The following is a 7,054-nucleotide window of genomic DNA, read 5'->3' on the forward strand; positions in this document are numbered from 1 at the left end:
GATTCATGTGTAGAGCAGCGTTTTGGGGCCATAGATACACTTAACTCCATTCATCTCTTCTAGTTCCCAGCATTGGATTGTCTCTTCCTAATCAGAGGGACTGGTAGCCAGGGTTCTTAATCACGTTCTCTTAGGAGACTAGCATCTCTGATTTCTCTACTTATAGACAGTTGAGAGTCGACCACAATTTTGCATTTTTTTTAAAATTTAAATTTATCTATTTTAATTGGAAGCTAATTACTTTACAATATTGTATTGGTTTTGCCGTACATCAGCATGAATCCGCCACGATTTTGCTTTAACTGTACTTGGTTTAGTCTTATTCTCTTTTCCCTATACATTGCTGTCTCACTTGGGATTTTTAAATTTGATATTGGTTAAAAAGAAGTGGAAGATGTACTAGTTATCTATTTCTATGTAACAAATTGCTCTAAAAATGAAGTGGCTTGAAGAAGCAAACATTTTTTTTAATCTCAGAGATTGTGTGGGTCAGTAATCCTCAATGGTTTAGCTGAGTGGTCTCAGTTCACGGTTTCAAACAAGGTAGTAGTTTAGGTGTTGGTCAGGTCTGCAGTCATCCCAAGGTTCAAATGAAAGAGGATCCATTTTCAAGCTCACTTTCTTGTCTATTGGAAGGTCTCAGATCCACTGCTAAGCTCACTTACAACATGGAAACTCATTTCCCCAAGAGCAAGCAATAGAGAAGAGCAAAATAAAAACAGTCATTGAGGGTGACAGATTGAACTAAGCATTTTACCCTCTAAACAAAATGATGCATCTATTTCCAGATGATAATTCTAAATCTCATTTAGTCATGGGTCAGGAGTGTCAGAATGTGAAGAACATTGTTTTTAATAGCTCATCAGAAAGTAACTTGTATATTTCAGTTGAGCCTGAAAAATGGGGAAAATATATTCACTCTAAATTTAACCTAACCACATATTAAAAAGTAAACCAAATGCAATTATCACTGTAGAATATTTAGAAAAGAATATATAAAAGTAAGATATAACATACAATATGACAAATTATTTTAGGAGTTAACAATATGGACATGATGTGATCATGACTAGTTTGTGGCGTTACAATTTTTATACAAATTTAAGAAGTAAATATATGTGAATCAAACAGTTAAGAATCAACATTAGAAAAAATAATTCAAACTTATGGAAAAACAAAAAGATCATAATAATAATGATAAAAGTATAACAAGTAAGAACAGAACAATAGAAATATGCTGACTTTGTTATTACAAGAGCCATTTTTCTACAAGACAGAAAAAAATCTATACACCAAGCATTTAGCAAATCTAATAACAATTCATGTATGAGAGTATGTACATAACATATGTAGGTTGGATACTAGGGGTAGGTTGTGATACATCTACATCAAAAATTTATCTCTAGTATTTATATATAATGCTTTGGAAAATATCTTTTCTTATGAGAATAATAATTAGTATATATGTCAAAATAATAAAAGCTGTACTGAAGTGTATGATATAATTAATTTGATTAGAATAGGTAATATTTTATTTGATTGTCTCTCTGACTTTCTGGAATTAACCATTGAATGGTAATACTACAGTTAAATATTATATTGTACTCTTATAAACTTAGGGCTTCTCTGGTGGCTCAGTTGGTAAAGAATCCACCTGCAATGCAGGAGACCCAGCAGGGTCGATCCTGAGTGGGGAAGATCCCCTGGAGAAGGGAATGGCAACCCACTCCAGTATTCTTGTCTGGGAAATCCCATGGACAGAAGAGCCTGGCAAGCTGCTGTCCATGGGTTTGCAATATAAGCTTAACAAATCATGCAACTTTTGATGTTTTCCAGTATGGCAGACTGTGGAGGTCTTTCCAAGCCACTTGTTGAAATTAAACAAAAAACTGGGCAAAATATAAAATATTTGTTTGAGAACAATGTAGAGACACATGTATGTAGGGGGTGGTTGGGGAGAATGCATGTACACTTTTCATAAATGGAGTCTGGGTTTCTTCCAGCCCCATGTAAATCTCACTGGTTTTCATACCAGCTAGTGGGACCCACCATCCTGGTGTTGGATCACCGGGATGGGATCCCAACATCTGAGGCAAACCCGTCACTCCCCAGGGAGAATCTCAGAATCTTTGTAATCCCTCTCCTCTTGTGAGTCCCCTCCTTGGGGGGTGGGGGATGTGTAAGTCCTGACCTGATATTTCTCTTCCCTTCTAACCCGACTCTGTGATCTTTCCTCATAGCCTTTGTTGTAGAAGAGACTTTCTGCCAGTTTTCAGTTTGTTTGCTGTAAGTTTCTCACATGTATCAACAGATGGATTTTTGTGTGTCTTGGGGTGAACTGAGCTCTCTCTGCCATCTTGATCTTCACAGCCCAGTGATGGTCTTAAGACTCAGCCTACCTTCCCAGTCTGGGGGCTTTGGTCCTGGGTTCTGGAAGGAACAGAGCAGGTCCTATTCTCTGATTAATGTGAAATTTGAATTAGGGATATATGTTTTATTGACTTGAAATTCTTTTAACTTGAAAGTAAGATCCAGGACACATAGAAATAAGACTTTTTGAATTTGCTTATAGTAAATACTTATACATCAAAAGCACTTTCTCTGACTTTTGACCATGAACAGATCACTGTGAATGTGTACTTATACACTGTGATAATTAAAAGGAAGAGAATTAACTCATCCTTCTTTATTTTAGAAACCCTAAACACCCAAAGAAAATGTCTTTAACCTTTGACCAAAGAGGAATTGAGTTAAAATGAGGGGAAAAAAAAAAAAAAGGATATAATGGGCATTGCACTCTCTTTCCTTCTCTACTGGGTTTCAAGCCCTTTCTCTGTATTTTTCTCTTCCCTTTCAGAGATTTATACTCTTTAATTGCCAGGGGCTTTTGTCAGAAATGAGATGGCTTGTTTGAAGTTTAATAAGAATCTATTATCACCAAAACAATCACTCTGCAAATTGATACAATCTACATTTTTATTTTGAAATGTTTTCTAATATTTGAAGCTTTATTTGTAGGGGATAAGGTAGGCAGAAACAGCAATGCTTACTCTATACGTAAGAACTAAATTATATATAAATAAAAAGTAAAAGAAATCTTTATGCATTAATTCTAGCTATGAACTGACCTGTAATATTTCTAAACAAACAGAAAATGCTCTACTATGGAATCTATGTAGGATCCTATTACTTTGAGCTGAGGAATTTGCTGTGTTGGAAAGTGACCTAAATATGCATAATATGTCACAGCAAGCCCCACAATCATACCTGTTATGTATCTTCATATACATTTTCATTTTTCAATTAGCAAAAATATAAAATTTTGAAGCTTGGAAATAAATTGTATGGAATCCATTTTGAAATTATACCCTCTGTGTAATCAGATGCATACTCATGTATCTTAATAACTAAGAAACAAAGGATAATATTTTAAAATTTCCTTTATTCTCAGCATGTCTATCCTTTAATGCTGTGCTTCTGGCATAAATATTTTATTTTGTGATCACAAAACTCATTGCTTTAACCTCATGCTTTCAAAGTAATGCTTTCTGGGAAAAATCCTCATTCACAAGAGTATCCCTCTTTCCACAGTCACTGTGCCATACTCAGTTTGACATTTCCTAAAGGTCGTTGTTCAGGTTTCAAGATCATGTTACTGATTTTTCTGCTTTTTTGCACTATCAGGGAAAGAGAATATTCTGTAAAGGTTTGCTGGACTCCTCTGTTCCCACTGGAGACTAAATAGCAGAAAACTGATTCCTTCTGCTTCAGATTCTCCAGGCTAGCTTCAGATTCTTATTTAGATATAAACACTCATGGCTTTCAAAGATCCAAAGAAACTTAGACACAAAGAAATAACAGATTATAAAATCGTTGTGGATGCCACAGTCTCTTTTCCAAAATCAAAATGAAAAAGTATCATCACAAACAATGTAAACCCCCACTTCATCTTCCTACTTCCCACCTCCACCCCCAGTGTGCATGGTTTTAGAGCGTTCCATTTCTGTTGGAGCCAAAACGCATCATCATATCAAGGCGTTTGCCTGAAATTCAATGACAGTGTCCTCCAATGATGAGCCCAAGTATCAAGAAAAATGAAACAAAGAGAGTCCTGGACATTTACTGGGTACTACATATGCTTTCACCTAATCTTTGCTACTCCACAAGGTAAATCAACATCAGGAACTGTGTTTTAAAGAGGGGAAACTGGATTCAGAGATGAGAAACAGTTTGCTAAAATACTTGAAACGGTCATTCTGATTGATTTTTGTTGCACACCTGGTCATCAATTACAGAATCCTCAAATGTTACTACACTAATTCTGTTTAGGTTTTATTTTCCTAAAAGCCTTCACCTTGTTACCCATTTTAAAAAGATTACAGTTGTTCTTATTTAAAGTCATTTGACACTCAACCTAGTGATCTCTTTCTCCTCCTGGAGAACTTTGACAACAGAAGCAGGATCTAACTCCAAGTAATTAAAGCAGGTCAGAGCTACATCCATTCAGTTGGTGAATGCTGTCAATAATATCAGCATGGGTGACCAATTTGTGCACTGCTTGTTTCAGCCTTTCAGGGGCATTCAGTTTAATCCATAAACAGTGGACAAAAGGATCATTCAGTTTAATTGGATCTGTAGACTGTACTTTCTTTAAGGAACAGCAAATATTGTTTGGAGTCTAATGTGAAGGGAAACGGAAGAAAGACTGCTGCAAAATGAAAACTGCGATCATTTGTCTTCCTTCTGAAATATTGAGAGAATGATGAGACTGTGCACACAACATAGTTCTACTCTTTAGGAGAAAGCTGCTATATGTTCCCAGAACCTTCTTTTCCTGCTTAGTCACTGCTGTCATTGCTGGAAATAGCATAGGATTTAATCCTAAAGGTCTAGCCCTGAGTCTTGGTTCTGTCTATGATTACTTTGCCCAAAAGATTTTGGGCGAATTGTTGCATCTTTCTTAGATTTTGTTTTTGTATCTTTGAAATTAATATTTTAATATTGAACTAATAGTGTAATTTTGAAAATTAGACGAGTGAAATCACTTGAGAATGAATGATAAGCCCTACAAGTACATAAATAATAATTTTATTCTCACATATCAATAGAAATTTAATATCATATTCATATAGCAATATATCAGTGGTTCCCAAAGTGTGCTCTACAGAAAACTAATGGCACAGAGATTCTCTGAAAAGTAGGCTTTAGGTCTTTGGGGGAACATTTATTTAATCCAGTAGACTCACTGAGCCTTGCCAGATGCTCTTCTTAGTCAATAATGAGATATGGCTCATAATTTTCTGTTTTGTAATGCTCACAATTCTGCAACATATAGTTCTGAAACTATATCTCTTTGTTGTTGTTCAGTCACTCAGTCATTTCTGATTCTTCATGACCCAATGGACTGCAGTACGCCAGGCCTCCCTGTCCCTCACCATTTCCTGGAGTTTGCCCAAGTTCATGTTCATTGCATTGGTGATGCCTTCCGGCCATCTCATCCTCTGATGCCCTCTTCTTCTGCCCTCAATCTTTCCCAGCATCAGGGACTTTTCCAATGAATCCTCTGTTCTCATCAGATAACCAAAATACTGGAGCTTCAGCTTCAGTTCTTCCAGTGAATACTCAGGGTTGATCTCCCTTAAGATTGACTGGTTTGATCTCCTTGCTGTCCAAGGGACTCTCAGGAGTCTTCTCCTGCACCGCAGTTCAAAGGAATCGCTTCTTTGGTGTTCTGCCTTCTTTATGGCGCAGCTCTCACAACTTGTACATGACCACTGGGAAGACCATAGCCTTGACTATATGAACCTTTGTAGGCAGAGTAATATCTGTTTGTAACCAACTCCAATTACAAAATTATATTTGTTGCCTTTCCTGAATGTTTCCTGGATTAACTTCCATCTGACTTACTCTTTACTTTCTTCTCTCTTGAACCTCAGCGTACACCATGGCACCTCTAAGTGTACACATGAAGTATAAAGAATAATAATGAATATGAAAGAATTCCAGAAAGCAGTTTTGGAAAAACATATACTTCTACTTCATTGACTACACAAAAGTATTTGACTGTGTGGATCACAACAAACCGTGGAAAATTCTTAAACCGATGGTAGTACCAAACTACCTTACCTGTCTCCTGAAAAGCCTGTGTGCAGGTCAAGAAGCAACAGTTAGAAACAAATGGAACAACTGACTCAAAATTGGCAAAGGAGTATGATAAGGCTGTATATTGTCACCCTGCTTATTTAACTTATATGTAGAGTGCACGCCTGCTAAGTCACTTCAGTCATGTCCTACTGTTTGTGAAACTATAGACAGTAGCCCACCAGACTCCTCTGTCCATGGGATTCCCAAGGCAGGAATACTGGAGTGGATTGCTATGCCCTCTTCCAGGGGATCTTCCCGATTCAGGGATTGAACCCACCATTATGTTTCCTCCATTGGCAGGCGGGTTCTTTACCACTAGCACCACCTGGGGAAGCCCAATATGCAGAGTACACCATGTGAAATGCCAGGCTGAATGAATCACAAGCTGGAATCAAGATTGCTAGGAGAAAAATCAACCTCAGATATGCAGATGATACCACTCTAAAGTCAGAAAGTGAAGAGGAACTAAAAAGCCTCTTGATAAGGGTGAAAGAGGAGAGTGAAAAAGCTGGCTTAAAACTCAACATTCAAAAAACTAAGGTCATGGTATCCAGTCCCATCACTTCATGGCAAGTAGAAGGGGAAAAAGCAGAAAAAAATAACAGATTTTATTTTCCTGGGGTCCAAAATCCCTGTGGACTGTGACTGCAGCCATGAAATTAAAACACTTTTGCTCTTTGGGAGGAAAGTTATGACAAACCTAGACAGTGCACTCAAAAGCAGAGATGTCGCTTTACTGACAAAGGTCCATCTAGTCAAAGCTATGGTTTTTCCAGTAGTTATGTATGGATGTAAGAGTTGGACCATAAAGAAGACGGAGCATCAAAGAATTGATGTTTTTGAACTGTGGGGTTGGAGAATACTCTTAAGAGTGCCTTGAACTGCAAGGGGATCAAACCAGTCACTCTGA

The sequence above is a fragment of the Capra hircus genome, chromosome 1 (assembly GCF_001704415.2).
Source record: "Capra hircus breed San Clemente chromosome 1, ASM170441v1, whole genome shotgun sequence".
NCBI classification, from domain to species: domain Eukaryota; kingdom Metazoa; phylum Chordata; class Mammalia; order Artiodactyla; family Bovidae; genus Capra; species Capra hircus.